Source organism: Lagopus leucura, unplaced genomic scaffold (assembly GCF_019238085.1).
Source record: "Lagopus leucura isolate 7727_CA_CO unplaced genomic scaffold, USGS_WTPT01 Super-Scaffold_100004, whole genome shotgun sequence".
Lineage (NCBI taxonomy): Eukaryota > Metazoa > Chordata > Aves > Galliformes > Phasianidae > Lagopus > Lagopus leucura.
In genome coordinates this window covers 48339432-48359589 of record NW_024962264.1, presented here as the reverse complement: position 1 = coordinate 48359589, position 20158 = coordinate 48339432, and the positions used below count along the sequence as shown (strand labels likewise).

The 20158-nt window shown below is 42.6% G+C and overlaps 1 protein-coding gene across 6 annotated transcripts in view; it reads right to left on the bottom strand.

Moving 5' to 3' along the window:
* Positions 1–20158, bottom strand: part of RBM47 (RNA binding motif protein 47) — a 74962-nt gene that overhangs the window by 24540 nt on the left and 30264 nt on the right. For 2 of the 6 annotated variants that reach the window (XM_042871670.1, XM_042871673.1), the window contains exon 1: positions 18630–18771. The exons of 1 other annotated variant lie outside the window; for it this stretch is intronic. The gene's annotated coding sequence lies outside the window, so the exon portion shown is untranslated. Of the gene's footprint in view, positions 1–17970; positions 18169–18629; positions 18772–20158 lie in introns of those variants that run through there. 3 more of the 6 variants (XM_042871674.1, XM_042871671.1, XM_042871676.1) reach the window with 3 other exon arrangements.

The following is a 20158-nucleotide window of genomic DNA, read 5'->3' as shown; positions in this document are numbered from 1 at the left end:
AAGGAAGGAAGGAAGGAAGGAAGGAAGGAAGGAAGGAAGGAAGGAAACCATTAAAACCTGAAGAGCTTCTATATTACTACAACCATTATGTTTCTGTAGGATGTTTGCTTTCCAGTAAAATAAATACAGGTTGGGTTCTAGATAGATATATCTACAATGCAACCTGATTGCTTTTTGGTCCCTTGGTAAATAAAACACTCTATGGGAAAAAGGTTTAGTGCTCACCAGCCTGATGTGGCTGCTTGAGACCATTTCACAGCATATTTTCACAAATACTGTAAATTGGTGATGCCAATTTAAGACCCCAGTGCATCGTCCCCACAGGCACACTGTGCACCTTTCCTCACCTTTCTATTGCTGTCTCAACATTTGTGTGGCCACACCGTGCGCACACACTGCTTGCCTGCATTCATTAGTTCCTGGCTTTTACGTTATGGCAGAAGTGACGTGTCATGGAATGCTGATACGTTGTCAGGAGTACAGAATGTGAATTAAGCAGAGTCTGCACTCCTATTTGCACAGGAGGATCACTACTGGAGAAGTCTTAGTGTTAAACAGATGAGCTTCATATCAGAGTTAGAATGAACTTCATTTCTTATGGTAGAACACTGATGTGACCAAGTCACATTAGAATCTGTCTTGGGACTGAGAGATGATGACACACCCAGACACCTGGCCTCTGATCCTGGGGTGGCAGGGAGGTTGAGGGAAGCTCTTAGTGACAGTGTGTAATAAGGCATGCCAGAAGTGCCGTCCCACCTCCTGGTACCTCATCACAATGCACTTTGTCCACGCGGCCAAGTGTGAATCTGATTGCTCCTCCCCATAGCAGCCTCTGGCCTGCTCCTCCCCACCCACCGCCTCCTCTGAGATGGAGGCAGGAGCCAGGCTGCTCGTTTGCAGGCAAGAGCTGTATCAGAAACTCCATTCCCAAGATTCCTTTTGTTTTAAGGACTACAACCAAAAGTACTCAATTGCAAGAATAAGATTGGCTTCTGTAGTGAAAGAAGTAGGATGGGTTTGCCCATCTATCCGCAGTTACTTCACTAAACCTGCAGTATGCAGTCCCAAACGTACATCCCTCCAGAATCACTATTGTGGCACAGAAATGCTAGTATAACTCCAGGGATGAACTTTGCAACCCAGCAGTGAAACCACCCCCTGTAATCAAACACTCTCCAACAGTAAAAGAGCACTTTCACCTCCATGGCTGCACCCAAAATGGGGCCCACCACTGGCATGGCCTTGTTGGCAGGTCATACCTCTAACAGCCAGAGCTGCCCCAGGTCACCTTGCTGGGTAGAGCTGCCCTAATTAAACTTGGAAGTGGTCAAGGACTGTGTTAATGGGCAGTGGTAACCAAATCACACTGTATGGTGACTTTTTTATGGGACTACACTTCTGCTGTAAAACACTTCACTCCCAAAGAAAGACCCGAGAGAGTTGTTGACATAATTTACCTCTACAGATATTTGACAAGATAAAATAAGCAAAGTGTCTGCTATTTCAAGGCCAATAATAGCTGAAATGGTTAGGAATGAGAAGAATGGTCTGAATGGAGTAAGTACTAAATCCATTGGTTAAGTTGTTCCTTCCCTTCCTTGCTTAAGAAAATGTTTCTACAATGACCTAGCATCCTCTGTCATTCACAAAGCTTAAGTTGGAAGTATATCCTATCCCATCCAGGGCACACCAAATCCCCATATTTTCTATTACTAATGGAAAATATGCATTTTAAAGAGGGCATTTCCAAACTTTGTATTTTAAAGAGGGCATTAACCACATTCTTGGGGTTAGACTCAGAAGCTATACGAAAAAGTCCTTAGATAGCAAGAAGCCTTTCCTTTGGCTAACGCAGGGGGATAGAGGGACAAAATGAGCTCTTCTGAGCAACACCTGTACTCTCAGCTCTGCTGTGTTTGATATCTCATATTTCTTGTCTCTTTCAGGGTGGATGCCTGAAGAACCTAGCCCACTCACATATTGGTACCTGGGGCTGTACCCCCACTCCTTCACTGTAACAAAATTTCTTGAGCCTCTATCTAGCCCCCTTGGGCTCTGTGCCTACATCTGTACAAGGAAATATACAGAACTTGGCTTTGGGATGTGAAGTTACATTGTTAATTGCTCGCACGCTCCTTGAAAATGTTTTAGGCCAACCTACTTGCACTGCCCTGGGCACAGTCTCAAAGAGAATGGGGCAGGGACTGCCCAGAGTAGGTGTTTCTGGAGGAAGGACAAGATTTCCATTAAAATATTGTGTGCTGTGCTGCTCTTCTGTCCAGGGAAGAGACCCTGGCATGTTTTATTCATTAGTAGAGATGTAACTAATGGGAACTACTGTCCTTGGCTCTTGGACATAAATAATGTTCACCATGCAACAGAAACCATAGCTGCTTGTGAGGTAGCTTTTGCAATTATACAGGAAATGGCAGTCTGTCAGCAGGTTAACCAGGTGATAAATGATCTTAATATCAGAGAGATAGTCTCTTTTCTGAAGAACTAGCTAAAATCTCAGGAACAAAAAGGGCAGTGACTTTTTACCCTTTACCCTTTTCACAAATATACAAGGTAAATTTTTAAAGGGAACATATTTCATTGGTGAAATTTGCTACAGTCTGCATGCATCTGAGATGGTTGAAATCTGACCTTTCTATGGCTATATGTATCTTCAGAACACCACTGAAGGTAGCCAGATATCTGCATTTGAAGACACTGCTCTTCCCACTATGTTACTGCAGACTATTCCTAAAGAAAAAGGAAGGTGCTTTTGTGCAAGCTGTTCCAGCCTCCCCAGTCTGACTCAATAACATGATTTACCATGGAACCTCTGAATGTGGACATAGTGCCTAGTGTGCAGATTAATGTAGCAACTAGCAGATTGTCATCTGTGCATCACCTGCCCAGCTACTTAGAATTCCGTATCACCTCTGAGGCCTGAACACGTCTCATATGTATTAAAATTTAAAAAAGTTATTTTCTATCTATAAAAGTAATTAGCTGCTTCGTTTAGGGGTGCCAGTGAGGATTTTTATCAAATTTTGATTGGTGAAAATTTTATTAATGTGAACTAAGCCAACTCATTCTTAGTGCCTCATCATCATGATTGACATAATGTTGACATCATGTTTGACACTGATGCTACATCAGTCATTCAATTTATTTCTCATATTCACATTATGGAACTGGTGATAGTGCATTCCAAGAAAATATAAAGTGACCAGGTGATGAAGTATCTGCATTTTGAACTTTGTTCTTTGTAAAATCTTATCCGGAGGATGTACCACAAGACCAACAAAGAGCAATAAGGTGATGCTGAGGCTTTAGACTGCTTTTGTGTCATTTTAATGGAGATTCTTTGGAAATTCTATGATCTTTTGGGAAAAATGAAGACCATTTTGCACATGAAAAGATTTCTTTTGGCCTGCTGTCCTCTTTAGAAGATTAAACATAACGTTGAAGGAGTAATTGTTGAGCACAGTGTGATGGTTGCTATGCAAGCTGTGGACCACTTGAGACCTGGAACAAGGAGAGAGTTGATACTCCTACTTGCATGAGCAAGAGAAGGACAGGTGGTGGTGGTGGTGGGGGAGACACACTGGTTTGGACACGACTTCTGGGAGGCACTGCAGATGCAGGCTAGTGCCTGATCTGTGCCCACATCACGGGAAGCTAAACTAAGCACGTTCTCACTGTATGCTTGGTTTTAAGCATGAAGCTCTGGAAAAGGTTAGCCCTTCCCCCTGGACCACACACCAACACTGGCTGTGAGTCATTTCCACACATTAACAGTTGTATAATTTCAGTGCTTCCTCCAGTGAAGCTGGAAGGCAGTACATTTTAAACTAATGAAGGAAAGCCATCCATGAATCTTACTGCTACCAGAAACAACCAAGGACAGGAGCCTCCAAGTGACTGGCAGTTTCTAATGAAGATATTCAGTTGTACTTGGAATACAGTCAGCTTCAAGATAGAAACAGCATTTCTAAGATCTAAAGCAGTCTCTTGTATTTGGTGACTAGGATGACAGATTTCTTTGAAAGAAGGATTTTCTATAATCACTCTATCAATGATTACAACATTTGGTAGGTCATCTAGGACTGGCTACTGGACAGTGGAGTCACTGATCAGGTTTCCAATGGCACAGTCTGCACCATTGCTAAAGCTATAGGAAATGTAACCACAGCCATAATATCACCTTGAAGAATGGTGTCTGAATACAGTTTATAGCATACGGTTTCTCCTCGGTTGCCAGCAGCAGCAGGCTTGTGACTTGTGTAGGGCTACCATGGGGCTGGAGGTGGGGTGAGCAGCTAGGCCATGTTGTGCATGGTACCACCACATCGTGGTATCCTCAGCACCCAGTCTGCAGCTTTGAGACCTCAGCCACAGAGAGGTCTTCTTAGGGCAAAGAGTAACAAGACTCATACTCCTACATGCTCTTCCACTGAAATTATCTTTGAAGACACTGAATGATGACTAGAGCTGGTTAAGACACACTTTACAAAAGGCTCTTCCATGAGTACACCGTGATCACGTTTCACTAAGAACAACCAGCATCTCTCCTACCTCAACTGGCCAAGGGTCAGCATGTTGAAGCGAGCTAAGTCCAGCAGCAACTCACAGTAAAATGCCTAAAGCCATTTCACAAAGCTTCTGTGAAACTTTGAGCTCACAGGTGCTGACTGCTTCAAAAATTTAAAATTGGAAAGGGAGCGAAAATGCATTTCTGCACCTTTCTTTGAAACCATGACAAGAAGGCAATGAATATACCTCATTGTCTTTGCATAGCAGTTAATTTCCCTGTTTGCTTATGATTCCCATGATTCTCTTGCATGCTCTTCCTGTTTGTGATGAACACTTGGTGCTCTCAGTCTGCTTTTCTAAAAACGGTCATGTGCCCCACCACAGGCGTACAAAACTGCACCATGACTGCCAGTCCCATTCTCTCTGTTTATAACTTTCAGATCTGCTGGCCAGCTTCATGAAAACAAGGGCTAAATCTAAGGAATGAAATTAAGAAGTGAGAGCTTGTCTTGGCTGGGCTACTGCCTGCTCTGAAAGGCAATGTCCAGCCATGCTGAGTGAAATGCGCTGCAACAGTCTCCAGATCTGCTCAGCTGAAGAGGAAGAGGTACAGGAAAGAGCAAAGAAGAGACACAAAAGGAGGGAGGATGGGACAAGCTGAGGACACAGGACAGGGATGGAATTGCTCTGCATTCTACAGAGGCACTGTAGAAAACCAGACTTAATAAATTCTTCTACTCATAGATCATCCAATTATAATGATGTTAAATCCTTCAGTTCTTGTCTGTCAAGTTCACACTGAGATAAGGAGCTAAGCATGATCAAGGCCTTTGCAAACTCTGCAAGTGCCTAGGTATTGGTCCTAGGAAGTCTGACTTAAAATGGAAACATTAAAAGCAAACAAATAAACAAAAAGCACAGAAGTTCTATCTTTCAGATACAAAGTTTAATCATTACGTTGCCCAACTACCAGAAGCCTTATCAACAAAATTACGCAACAAAAAAGGTACGCAGTTACATTCTAACCCTGAGTACAAACCAAATTTCCCAGTCTGTGCTACCTATTCATTTTGTTAAGCATAGAACTCAATAAATGCATAACTGTTAAGTGTATAAGCTAGCTTCTGGAAAGGGTCCTTCTTCCTTCAGTAACACTAGATTTAAGCTTTTTTAAGAATACTACAGACAAAAATGTGAAGTTACTGGAAAGTCATAGAAATAGTGAGAACATCCAATGAGATGCCATCTAGCAAGAGTTAAAAAAACTGATTATTGCAGTGGTGGAAGGGAGAGATGTGCTGCTTTTTTTTTTCTTTTTTCTTTTTTTTAAGATTTTTTTTCCTTCAGTTCATTTGTAGAATTATTGGCTACAGAGAGAGCTGCTTTCCTTCCTTCCCTCATTTTCTAGAAAGAGCTCGTTGCACAGAGAGAATGTGATGGTTTGAAAGAGTTGTTTTTCTCATATTTTCTCCCATTTTCAGTTGCTTTATATATCAGTGGCTAATTTTAAGCCAATAATAACAAAGGAGACATATTCAGAAAGAACTGGCCTAATAAAACTGTAAGAAACACCTAAAATGGTGGAACAGGTTGCTTAGTAAAGCTGCGAGTGCCCCCTCCCTGGAAGCACTCAAGGCCAGGCTGGATGGGGCTTTAAGCAACCTGACCTAGAGGCAGGTGCCCCTGCCTACAGCAGGGGGTTGGAGCTAGAAGATCTTAAAGGTCCCCTCCAACACAAACCATTCTATGATTCTATGACAAATAGAAATCTGAAGAGTGAGATATATCCTTTACTAAGGATGTATAAGGAACAATCCCACTAGCTGTCTGGCTTGTGTTTTGGAAACCTCTGAAAGCTAACATGCAGTGTGCTGTTGTATATTTATTTCTGCAAAAGGAAAAGCCAGTTTATTTATTACCCCATTATTGGGCTTTATGTCTGATGTTTTTATTCTCAAAAGCAGCAAAAGCACCAAAACAATGTATTGTTTAATACCAAACAATGTTCTTGTTTCCCATCAGAGCAGGGAAGCCAGTGCTTGCTCAACTGTACAGACAGAATGAATATAACCATAAATTTAGTCTGGGCTTATCAAAGAAAATAAGGAACCACGTGAAAACATGGGAAAATTTATAATAGGAGCAGAGAGAATCTATCACTACCTGTCAAGAATGTTCCTAAGTGCCTGTCATACTGGCAGTGCAATGTTTTACAAACTCTGTTGCGAGTTCATGGCTCAGAAAGAGGAACTGACAGCTGGAGATTTGGTGTGGGGAAGACAAATGTGTTCTGTTTCAGTGGCACAGATGCAGGCAAGAGCCCTGGGTGCTGTAGTCAGAATGTATGCTGCTGCTGGAGTCATCCTCCTGACTGCTTTGGAGCAGTTCTTATGGTTTAGCCCAGAAATTACAGACTGCACACAAAAGTCTAATTAAAACGGAGAGTTCTTCTCAACACTTTTGTTTCTAATGATGCGTACTTTCCATCCAAACTGTGTTTTGGTTTAAAAAAATCTCAACCAGTCATAACATAACCCTCTACTCTTTACCCTCTACTCAAATGCTCGTCTTTTGTGGAGGAGCTGCAGGGCAGATACTCCCTTTTGAGGGAAGATCACATTTATTTCTAGAAGGGAGAGCGATGTGGGTCACACTGTGCTCTCACAGAGTGAAGCTCTGGAGGAGAACATGGCTTGAGGCAGTCCAAGAGCATTTCTACCCCAAACAGAAGGCTGGTTCAGCTGCCTGGCTCAAGCCAGTTAGATCCACTGAGGCCTGAAAACTTCACCAGCAGAGGAAGGGCTGGATCTCTATTGTGCTGCAGCTTCTTTTGGCTTGGAGAAAGATCACAGAAGAGGGTACACATGTCCTTTCCATTGCCTCTGTTGGGGAAATGCTTTGCGTACTCTGGTCCCTGGTCCCACACACTCTGTGCATGTGCATCATGCTCAGTTCTGCAGATCATGCTCTGCCCTGTCTGCTGAGCACTCACACTCTATAAATGTCTGTTATTGAGTACATTTTTGGATGGAACCAACTAGTTCTTGAAACAAAGCGCAGATGTGGCTCCATCAACAAGCAAAATGGATTAGGCTGTGCCAGGCATGATTGCCTGACCTGATGCAGAATTTACATGCTGAGATGTCCCTGCATGACTCTGTTCTGTGTCCCAAACACATACCCTCAGTTTCATGACTCTCCTCTGCTATGCTTCAGGTGGTGAGAGCTAATCAAAAGCATACAAGAAAAGCTAATCAAACCTTAGGACTAGGAAGAACATCACAGCTGCTAGAGAAGTCTCAGGATAAGCATCTTAGGGATGAGCCAGCCTGTTCTGAAGGAGTTAACAGAGCAGTACCATGTACCACTCATGCAAAAGAGATAGCAGCTCATAGTGGGAGCTGCTAGAAGATAAGGAGTGGTCTTGGTCATTACAGCCTTCTTCTTACCCCCATGAATCTGACACATGCTCCATGGGAAAGGATGAAGCAGTAGAGATGGTTGTACAGCCAGGGGACTCTGCTGCGGCCATATTCTCCCCACAGGTTTGTACTCCGAAGTGGGAAGCAGTGATAGTCTCAGGGGTCATGTTTGGGGTCAGCAGGCCTCTCAGCCTTGCAGTCCTCCTCAGCTCCAGCTCGTCTAGGCAGCAGCTGATGCCTTGGGATAAATCACCTGTTATCTATGTTTTATTTTCCCTTACACAATGCAGAACTTTTAGTATATGCTAGTGAAAGTTAGTGGTTACAAAAGTTCTCCAAGCACAAATCCAGTAGGAGAAATAACTTTGGAAATTGGAGATGCAAGCCACAAATGTTTGACTCTCCTATCTCCAGGAAACTCTGTATGATTCTATTGAAACCTGCCTCAAGCTCAGGTGAGGAAAAACTTATTCTCTTTCTGGTTGCTCAGAAGTGGAGCATTGATCTGAAATCTGGGCATATAGCTAAAAGGCTATTTTAGTTACAAATTTAAAGAAACTCACATCTAACTCCCCATCACTCAGTGTGATGATCTCATGTACACACACTGTTCTCAAGGTAGCACTGCTAAGCCAAGCACCCAGAAGATGGTTTGCCCTTCTTTGGTGCTGTGCCCAATTCTGCCCACACAGGTGCTGAAAACCAACCCTGCAAAATGAAGAAACCTGGTACAAAAGTGCAAACACACACACACACACAAATAGACACCTCACAGCATAGTCTGTAGCTGAGCATCAAACCACCAACCACAACAATTTAAGTGCTGTGCTGTTACATCCATCTTGTACATGAAAACATCCTAATGATAGCAGGTGAATGGGAAAGCTGTATTTCACAATCAAATTTTAACAAGGCGTTTTGCCCTGGGGATGGTAGGCTGTGCAGAAGAAACAGGTTATTGTACAAATGCTCTGGGGTGGGAGGAAGAGCCATCCAACTGGCAGATAACTGTACAGCTGTGTTTTGGAAACCTGGTTTGTTCACCCACCAAATATTTGGCTCATAGATTTTGGTGCAAGTGGTGGTTTAACATCCTGAAACAAGCAAGAAAGTGGAACACCCTGAGAGAAAACTTTGACAGGCATTCATTTAATGAGTCAGAATGCCCTATTACCTGACTGCATTTTACACATGAGGAATTATTTTAATTGCCATTTAATAATCTGAGAAACTGCAAAGGTTTGAGTGTTTCTTTTCCAATACCAACCATCCAACATGGGTAACATCTGTGTGCCCAGATGTGTCCTCCTCTGCGAGGCAGAACTGCTCTCTCTCTGCACCCAAACCTGGTGATAGATGTATGGATGGAGCCCTACACTCCCAGCTCATTGCTGCTCACTTCCTTTTTTCTGGGCCCGTGGCATGGGCCACGTCTTCCTGGTGTTTGTGTCTGCTCTTTTTCACATGAGCAGCCAGAGGAAGTAGAGCATGGATCAGAAACGTATTCTGTTTGAAAGCTGACTTGAACAGATGCTCCAGGCTGATACATTCATTTTGGTGATAGTTCTCTTTAAAAAATCTCCCAGCTTCTTTATTCTACCCCACATTAATTTTCTTAAAAAGAAAGAAATAAAAATTGACTCTGTCTCTTACTGACAGAGCTGAAAGAAAATTTATACTCACTATAAATTAGCTATTTGACTAAAAACTGCTACTCCCAAATCTTTTAGCTCATAAGCAAATAGGAAAATCCATTGCACATAAAAGTACTGCCAATATGATGCTCATTTGAGGCTTCAAAAAACTGCCCCAGGAGCTAAAATATTTAACAGTCTTTTTAACAGTCTTAAAGCTGCTACACTAAAGAAAGTGATTTTTTTTAATTATTATTTTTTTCTTAATAAATCAGGGGCAAGTTCGATCTGGAATGACCAAACTCCAGCTGCTGAACTGTGTGCAATGGCCCCATCAGGAACTGCCATAATCTCTGAGGCCTGCAGATATTGGAGTACAGAGCATTAACTCTTGCAGTCAGAGCAAGAGAGATTGCACTCATTGACCATTGGCTTGCTTGGAAATCTATTCGATCCTTGCAGATGTTCTTCATCTCCCTTATGCAAACTTGTGGATCTTGCACGCTAATGGTCTGAGTGACCCAGAACAGAGATTTTCAATTTCTCGCTTCCCTTATAAAAGACGCCTGCCATCTTAAGATAGGAACTATTGTAGGAACTAGAAAGCCCCTTTTAAAAATGATTTGGACTTCAGTACAACAATATTAGCTGAAAGTAATTTACATAATTGCATCTCTGGAAAAGCCAAGTTTAACCAAAATAGAAAACTCCCTTAAACTGGATTGGGCAAGCAGAAAAAGGAAAGAGAAGTCACAGATCCTATCCCCTGTAGGCCGGCATGTTAGCACAATTCCACTTTCATAATGTTGCCAAATTTTGACATCCTAAAATGCTGTCAAAGTCTGACATCTGCAAAATAAGATTTTTCAATTTTTTTTTTTTTTTTTTTTTTTTTTTTTTTTTTTTTTTACACACTTCCCCATTACATTCAAGAACAAATCTGTCAGGCCTCAAAGTTCAGCTCTCTGATAAACTTGCATGCCAGTTAGCAACTTGCCAAGCAGAGCAACCCTGGACTCTGGACACAAAGTGTTGCTGCATGCAACTGGGGCTCACAAGGACCTGCCAGAGCCCCTTGGTCCATATGAGTGAGCAGGAGGGCTGCCTGCTTCCATGGGGGGAAAGGGAAGAGCTCATGGAAACAGGAGTTTGCCAGCATTGCTAACAGTCACTCAACATTCTAAGAGAGAACAATAATTCTGCGTACTTCTTTCAAGATAAGTTCTTCTTACTGTACTCTTTCTAACCTACTTCTTCATTTTTTTTTTGTACAACAGACCTTTAATTAGATTACCAAGCCAGTAAAATCATTAAGCAATTAAAAACAGTTTACATCACATCTATATTAACACGATTACAAAGTATTTAAGATTACAAATCAGACCCTACATGCCTCTCCCAAAACACAGACAAAACTCCCAGTAACCTCCATGTCATTACAGCCAACACACAGCAGAGCTGTACTTTCATTGTGCTTTCATACTGTCTTGAGGACACTCCCAAGTAATTCAATGATTTCTTTATTGAAACTTCCTTGTCTGAAATGCAAATGAAGATCAGAGCTGATCCTACAGTATTAAATGAACTGGAATACATTTTTGTCTCCTTAACCAGACTTAATTTCCATTTCTTCCCTCTGTTCTTCCATAAAGGCACATGTCATCATTAAGATAAAAATAAACCTCTTTCTGTACCTTGCTATCAAGACTCTTCACTTTTCAATTTTTCCTAGAAGAAACAAATTCTTCATCTGAAAGTCATTTTCACTGTGCAGAAAGCAGCCACTTTGAAAATGGCTCAAATCAAAGATTCATTTAATGGCTTAGATTAGAAGGGACCCAAAAGACCATTGAGCTCCCACTCCCTGCCATTGGCAGGGTTGTCAGCAACTAGATTAGGTATGTGTGTTACTCCAGTTAGTGACATTCACAGTATTTGCATCCAGCATCAGCACTAACTCACCAGCAATTTAAATCAAAATATTCCAGCAGAAAATAGATAACTACCTAGAACAAAAAAGCTTGGCACAACAATCTAGAGCTGTGCATGACTCCAGTTTTACTAGAGCTATATGTCATTACAGCGATAGTAGAGAAGCTGAAGGATGTTTTTTACCCCAGCTGATCAAGAATAAATTTTTCTATTCAGAAAGTATTCTGGAAAATACTTTCTTGTACTCTTTAACCTGGAAAGGAAAAGAATACTCCTTAGCTATGTGTCTTATCTTTTTATTATTACTGTTGCTATTAAAGTTGTTCTGAGAATTAAACTCAGCTATATTCCCAGCAGAAAGTTACTGATGATATTTTTCACAATTCACATGTATAATACCAAGATTTCATTCTCTGTAACATTTTGCACTGACATTGTTTTAATAGTTTCTTTGACATTTTGGTTGAGAAAAGTATCGTACTTCTTCAAATGACAGTCGAGTTCAGTTTTAAGGTTTCATGGCTGTGGTCAGATTTCTCCTCATTTCTCCATTCCTACTGGAAACAATTGAGGCTGGGATCTCTCACCACTGACTTCCCACTTCCCAAGACATCTTATCCTCTTGTGAACCTCACTGAGAGAGACAAAAGAGGAAGATGGGAAAGAAACTGTACAGTACAAAATGGACCAGGAGGCATTTTGTTGATTTTAGGTTGAAAGCCTACACCTCAGAGTGTAGATAGGCAGCTCCTCCAAATTTCAGACTTCCGCTCTACTTTCTCCTCTCCAACTGTCTTGATGTTGCCACCCATGGCATTGCGGTTTCAAAAAATATTTCCTTGCCTAGGGACTTATAACTGATGTAGAGCTAAGCTTTATGTTTCAAGACTTACTGGTGAGGAGTTCTAAGTAAAAATAAAGCAGTGATAATAGCTCTAGTCACCTCTACTGTCCTCCATCCATGCTGATGGTACCCACCACCAAGTCACACAAACTTTCCTAGCAGCAACCCCAGGCATTCTTCCCACATTTCTACAAGGGAGTGGCGTGTAAAGAGAATTGGAGAGGTCCTTAGACACATGCTATCACTTCATAGTACTGCAGCTTGAGATTTCCCTTGGTTCCATCCTTTCTGTTACGTTTTGTGAAGGGCCCAGTCAGGTAGGGCTGGATCGGTTGTAGAATTTGCTCATAATCATAACCTGATGAAGCTCCTTTGGCATGCAGTAATGGTTATGTAGTTCCCAAGGATAGTATTAGCAGGAACAAACACTATGCAAAATAGAGAAGTGTTTGCAAAATCAAGATTTAGGCTACCAACCTCACTGATTAACACTAACCGATAGAGTAATCCCAACAAATTCAAGCTGGAGCTGCCTACTCATCAACTTTCCACTGTCAAGTCATTAATGTCTGAGATATTTACAGATTGTCTGTCTACATCAAGCTAACTACAGGTATGGCCTGAGCATCTTTGCAAGCTGTTCAAATGGAAGAACATCATGATAAAATGATGAAGTGGCTGCCTCAAATACTGTTTGGAGAAGAGCCATAGACAGGGTTAGAAAAAGTTCTTTCTGCACCTTACTGAATGTTAATACAGCAGTTTTCCCTTCAAAGTACCCCCATTACTGTGGCGAAAATATTTGGCTCAGTAAAGCTTGGCCTGATCCCAGCTGAAGTCTATCTAAGGGCTGCTTAGAAATCCAAACAAGATGTGCACTTTTACTGGGGACCGCTATGAAAATACATCACTGCTATAGTGCCAGGCTGTTTGATAATATCTTTGTAAGAGACAGGAAGGGCTGGAATGATGAGTGTTCTTACAGCTCATCAGAAAGGATGAAAAGCCAATAGCAACTTCACACCTGTAAAACACGGCTTCCTTCACTCAACAACCATAAAAGACATGGGTTTGAAAAATTTGTGTTCCTTTTTAAGCCAAATACTAGATGCACAAGAGGCAACCTGTGTACCTCTCTAACTCAATTCGCTCCAAGTATGAAAGTTAAATGTCTTTCCAGCTTTTGCTCAATATCAGCTGTTTCTTACTCTCATATACCGGGATATGCATTGAAACCCTGCATAAGACCAGTAAAACTGCAAGTTAGGATCCCGCAGCATGAGAGCCTTATTTTGCCAGGCATTTAGAAAAATATTTCTGCTGCGAGTATTGGTTATTATTTCTACTTTTGTCTGCCAGTGTGTAAGCAAATACAGTTTCTTATTGGCAGTTGTTGTTAAATATTGGAAGTAAAGAGAAACACTGTGACCCAGCAGTGTGGAGGCAGGGCTGCCATTCATTTGGATAGGCATGTTTAATCATCAACTACATGCTGCACTCTGATCTGAGCAACATCTGACTTCTGGTGAGATCAAAAGTTATGAAAGTTACTACTGAGAGCAACCACTCACAGAAAGAAGTGTTTTCTTTGGAAGAACACATCACAGGGAAAAAAAACTAAATCAAGATCTTAGCACTCATCTCTCACTGACATCACTGGAAACTGCACACGCATGCATTCAGCACAAAATAATTTTTGTAATTAAAATAATTAAAGTCACTTCATTTCACAGAAATGATATTTCATATTCAGCTGTAATTCATGGGTTAACACTTTGCATCATTTTAGCAAAATTGAAAAGCTGAGGTTTCAATGCAACACAAGTTTTTCTGCTCTGCTGGAAGTGTGCAAGGCTGTTTACATGTCTGCAATCACTGTCTTTTAAGGCTTGCACTTTACCTGATCATTTCATTCACTGCAACAAAAAGAGGAAAAACAGTTCAATGTCACAAAAATATGCTTCTGCAAACTGGCTCTGAAAAGCTAAACAGTTCCCCTTAGAAAACTCTTACTTCTATAAAAGGCACAAAACCCTTGGTAAAATTCATACTTCTGCCTTCAGGAAGTAAGTGGATTTGATGATAATGTTTAAAATTTCTCCTAGAGTAATGTGAAGGAGAAACTCCTACCATGTGGGTGTTGTACAAGTGGGCAGCTAGAGAAAAGCTTCTCCAGTACTCATGGGCAGAAAAGTGCAGAGCTGCATCGCTGTAGAAGAACTTCTACAGTAGTAACAGAAGTAACTTGAAGCTACTTCTAACCTACTTCTGTCCCAAGCCCAAAACATTAGCAATTGCCTTCTATAGTTTGCTGTATCAGATGAAAAAAACAGTGACTATGAATATCTCCATGTGGTGATGTCCTTAAAGAGACCCAGCCCTGGGTAGGAGGCAGAGCAGTACTCCTGGTCCCACCATCTCTGCCTGCTGAGCAGCTGAACCCAAATTCCATGGCATGGGAGCCACGTGTTTCCTCAGTTCTCCTTCCCCAGCCTGTTGCTGCCAGTCCCCATGGAGCTGCTGGATGTGGAAAGTGCCCAGGCAGCCCTCTACAAGGGTACAAGCTGTGAGCCAGGTAACCCTGGCAAGACCAGGCACATCTCCTTTTTGGAGATCTTCAAAAGTCATCTGGATATGGTCTGATATGGGCACACTGTTGTGTGTGTCCCTGCTTGAGAGGACTAGAGGTCCCTGCCAACCTCAGCCATGCTCTTGCTCTGTGATTCCAGGCTCACTTAGGAAAGATAATTTCAGGGGAGAAATGGCCAAGTTTTGCATGGTCCTGTTAAGCAGGTCTAGTTTTAGTTATATGAAAATTTGTTTTTGGCACCACTTGTTATTTGCCATCCAAACACTGGTCAACGATACAGAGAAAGCATCATTTCCTGCATAAGTTTGTGCAGAGGTCGTCCACTTTTTAATATATCCCTTTACTCTGCCTATTTCTTCAAATATAAAATCTTCTTCCTACCCATGAAGAGTTACCACAGTGCCAATCTGGGAAAGTGTCTCTATAAGGTCTTTGTAGGATCTGTGATATTTTATTACACATAACTCTAGCATTAATGTCTATGCCCCTTTAAGGGGGCATTCCCTTTAAGGGTGAAGACCGATTTCTTTCTAAACAGGATCTCTCATAGCAGCCCAGGCTAAGCATTGATCTGCCCTCTCCACTTTGTGTACCAGAAAAAAGGTTCCACAGACAAAGCTGTCCCTCATGATACCTGCTTCTTTCATCGTATTTACACAGGTTTAACTGACCAAAACCTGGTAAACTGCTCTGCTGGAAGCGCAGTCCATGAAATGAAATCTGCTTGCTCCATTTTTGCAAATAATAATATGTTATTATGTACGGCAATGATCTAAGTTACTTAGATTATCAGACTGTCTAAAACACAAATGAAACGTGCCTCAAAACCAGTAGCAACAGAGAAGAACTGCTGAGGGCTCCCACTAGCACAGTCAGCTCTCCGATGAAAATTTGCTCAGATTTTTTGGGAAGCAACTAGCAGTATTATGTTAGACAGTGGTCCTGGGGATAGGCCTTCCCCAAATGAGGTGTTTGCAGTGGATTCTTCCATAATCCATCAGTGGGAAAGACAAGGGTATTTTCCACAAAAATATTTCCTACCTCTCTGACACATGTTAGCAGTACTGAGCTGTAAATGCACAGCTCAGCCATCCCACTGAATGCTGCTGCATTTCTCCCTACTGTCGCAGGCACACCATGGCACATATGCAGTGTCACAATCACGGCCGTGTCAGGGGCATGGGAGATGTTAGCAGTCTTCTTGTAATTTTATTTACTGTTGATACCACAGTAATAATCTCTCAGGCCAAACTAAAATTGTAATAGGAGCAACAACTGTTTGAAGTTTAGTTTAGTCATAAAGCATGCACTGCACCACCTTTTTCTCCGTTGCCTTTAAATTGTTATGGCCCCCGTGCCCTGAAACCTGCCTATCTGATAACATTTCTTCTTGACTCCTTGATTTGGAGATGGAAAAGGATTGGAGCTCCTCTGAAAGCAGTCTGCCATTGTGCAAACAGGGCTCAAAGACTGAATCTTTTCAGCTGTCCCATTCCTTCCATTTAAGCCACATAAGCTTCCCTGCAGTCACCAGCTAGGACCTTATCACTGTATGAAAACAGATGAGATAACATTGTCATCACTTTTGCTTTAGATTTTCTTTTTTTCTTTTTTTCCTTTTTAAACTCAGTCTCTGAGAGCTCTGAGGTAACAGTTGAACTCTTTAGTTACTGCAAAGGAAACTTCTACATCTCTCCAATTTACTGTCTAATACTGGGATCACTGGTCCTGGAAGGAGAAAGCAAGAATCACACACATGCAGATCACATACTTCAGTGATAATCAGTGGTTTACCTCTAAGGATTCACCAACAAACTGAAGCTCTGTGCAGCCTTTACCAACATCTTTCTTGAGCTATATTTCATTTCTTTACAGCAGATGCCTGTAGAACTCTGATTGCTTTGTTCTCCAGTATTTTTTCCCTGAACTTTTCTCAAGGAGGTGTAGTGCTGCTAAGAATCGAAATCATGCTTCACTTAGACTACTTTTAATAAAGTAAATGTGTTACCGCACTTTGGTGCAGCATAACACCACCAAGAATTTACTAAGTGTGTAATGTGCAAGCCCAGTGTGTAATGCGCAAGCCTAGTCAGCAAACAGATCAAGAAAATCTGTCAGATCAGGGAGCAAGCAGCAAGCACAGCCATGACCTGACGCTGACACTCTTCATACGAAGAAACTGAAAGCAAACATATGAAAAACCTCTTTCCTTCACTTTGTTTTGCACACAAAACACACTGCAGCTCCTTTGTGAATACTCAATACACATCAGTCACCTTACACCTAGCATGCTGTGAAAAATCCCCTTCGGGTTTACTTGATAGTCACCTGGGATGTGAAAGGTGATTTCTGGGACTCATCATAGGTACTTACATAAGAACAAACCGGGAAATTACACGTGGGAACAGATCCTGCATAGATGAATCAGCTTCCTCGGTGTGGTAAAAATGTTCAATCACTGAATAAACTTAAATAAATTATTTGAAGCCATTCAGCTCCATCTCTCTTAGTAGCATATGCATAATATTTTACTGGGAACTTAAATCCTGAATTTCTTTTTGTTCCTGCTTTCTTAGAACACAGCGATTACAAGGAAAAAGTCTTGGAAAAATCAGTCACTTAGTCTATATTAGCAAAGCTCCTTCAACTATCAGCAAGCATTTTTCAGCGTGAGTCACCAACCACATCCTTGCTGTAATAATTTAGTTACACATTTTCTTCAGAAACTTTGATTCATTTTCTTGCTTGCTGGTTAGAAGATGAGCAGAAGCCAGCTGTCATGAACTTAATTAGAAAACCATGAATGAAGCACTCAAATGCAATGGCACAAGATTTTGTTTTAAATGAAGGCGCAACAAAACCAAAACAACTAGCTATTAACCAACCCAAGCATTAGATGACACGACACAGCCAAATGTATCTGACAAAAGAAAGCAACTAATAACAGTGCTCTTCTCCACCCAAGCATTTTTCCCACCCCAGATTTCTACCAGGGGAGTCTTTGGAAATCTTGTAACTGACCTCTGCTTCTTCTTTGCTCCCAAAAAACCAAGAGAAGGTCGGTCAGCAGTGCACAGTACCTGTGGAGAAGTCGGAATGCTCCCGTGTGTGCTGGTGGCTGCCAGGCTCCCCTCTCGTCCTCGGGCAGCCCCGTACCTCTGCAGCCACGGCTTGGTGCACAGGTCAATGTTTTACCAGGCAGCCTCTGTCCCACCCGCCCTGCAAACACCAAATGGGAACGTGGCACTGGGGGGGTGGCCGCACTTCTACTGCCCTGTGCTCCTCCGGGAAAGCAAAGCACAGAGCGGGAAATCTGTTGAGTGGGGATAAGTGTGCCACAGAAAAAGAAAAAAAAAAAAAAAGGCCTAAGTAAATGAGCTATTAATAGATAATTAATGGCAGGTAAGTCATGATAACCTTTCTCTGTATTGTTCTAACACTGCTTGCAAGCCTAGGCGTGCCAGGCTGAAAGCTGAGAGAGAACAGGTAATTTATGGGAGTACACAAATTTCCAAATAAATCTCCAGCTTTAAGAGAACAGGCATTCAAATTACAGCTAAAAGTTCAAAAACAAAATGTCAGCAAGGGGACTTTTTTGCTGTACCCTGAAACCACAGTACGAAATAACACGGAGGGAGGCTGAACAGAAAAAGAAGCAAAAGAAATAATCAGTGGTTTACCTTCAGGCAGAGTCACTGCTCCTGTGCTTCGGCTGCTCGGGAGTGCCCAAAGTTAAAGCTCTACCAGCAATAACAGAGCTTTTACGTTCCCAGCAGGTTAACAATTACAAGCAGAGGACAGCAGCAACGGGCTGGCACCAGTGCATGGTGCTGACAAGGTGCCACTGCCACTCCCTGTGAGGAGAGGGCAACTGCAGGACCTGGGAGGGCTTGGAGACCTGCCCTTGGGGGTGCTCCCAACATCAAATCATAGAATCTTTTGAATTGGAAGACACCCTTGAAGGTCATCTAGTCCAAACCCCCCGCAATGAACAGGGACACCTACAGCTAGGTGCTCAGAGCCCCATCCAGCCTGACTTTGAATGTCTCCAATGTCAGGGCATCCACCACATCTCAGGGCAACCTGTTCCAATGCCTCACAACCCCTTTCATAACTAGCTTCTTCCTTATATCCAATTGAGATCCCTTGTTTTGGATTGAAACCAGTTCCCCTTGTCCTATCACAACAGATTCTTCTTAAGTGTCTGCCCCTTCTTTCTTATAATCCCCCTTCAGATATTGAAAGTCCGCTACCAGGTTTCCCCTGAGCCTTCTCTTCTCCAGGCTGAACAGCCCCAGCTCCCTCAGCCAGTCTGTATAGGAGAGATATTCCGTTCCTTGGATCATTTTTGTGGTCCTCTGGATGTGCTCCAACAGGTTCTGTCTCTCCTGTACTGAAGACTCCACATGTGGACACAATTCTCCAGGTGAGGTCTCACCAGCGCAGAGTAGAGGGGCAGGGTAATTTCTCTCACCCTGCTGGCAGTGCTTCTTTTGACGCAGCCTGGGATACAGTTGGCTTTCCAGGCATGGGCCATGCCTGGCCTGGCCGTGCTCAGTGACATGGGCTGAAGGCTGCCAGCCAAATCTCATGAGGTTGGAGGGGCTGTCTCTGGTCACTGGCATACTGCACTGAATGACGGGTGGCAGGGGCACAGACTGACCCAGCTCACCACACATGTGACACCACAAGCACCAGCAACCAGACTCAAATAGTAGTGTGAGAAGTATGAATGCTTAATGTGACGTGCTCCTGGAGGAGCAGTGGAGTGAAGGGAGTGAATGTATGACCCAGGGGGCTTCCCACATCCACCTCTGCAGTTCTCAGATGTTCAGAAGGAGAGCTGCCTGGCATTCATTAGTCCTACCCACTGCAGTGATGCAGTGCCAGGCTCCCGGAGCTGGTGGGGAACATCACCTCTGAGATAGTTTCCCCAAGTGAGGCCATGGCTGCCAAGGCTTAACCATGCTCTGAAGCGAGCTCTGTGGCTGCAGCCCAAGCTGCATGCTCCAGTGCACCCAGGCCTTCTGGGCTCTCCATTGCACCACCAATCACTGCAGATGTTTTCAGGCGTGGCGTCCCTCCTGCTGGTCTGCCTGCACACATGGGGAATCTCATACATTTGGGATGTAAGGCCACCATTGCTACTGCTTGTGACTTGCTGATAGCACAAGCCCTTGTCATGAGTATGGAAGCCATATGGACTTTT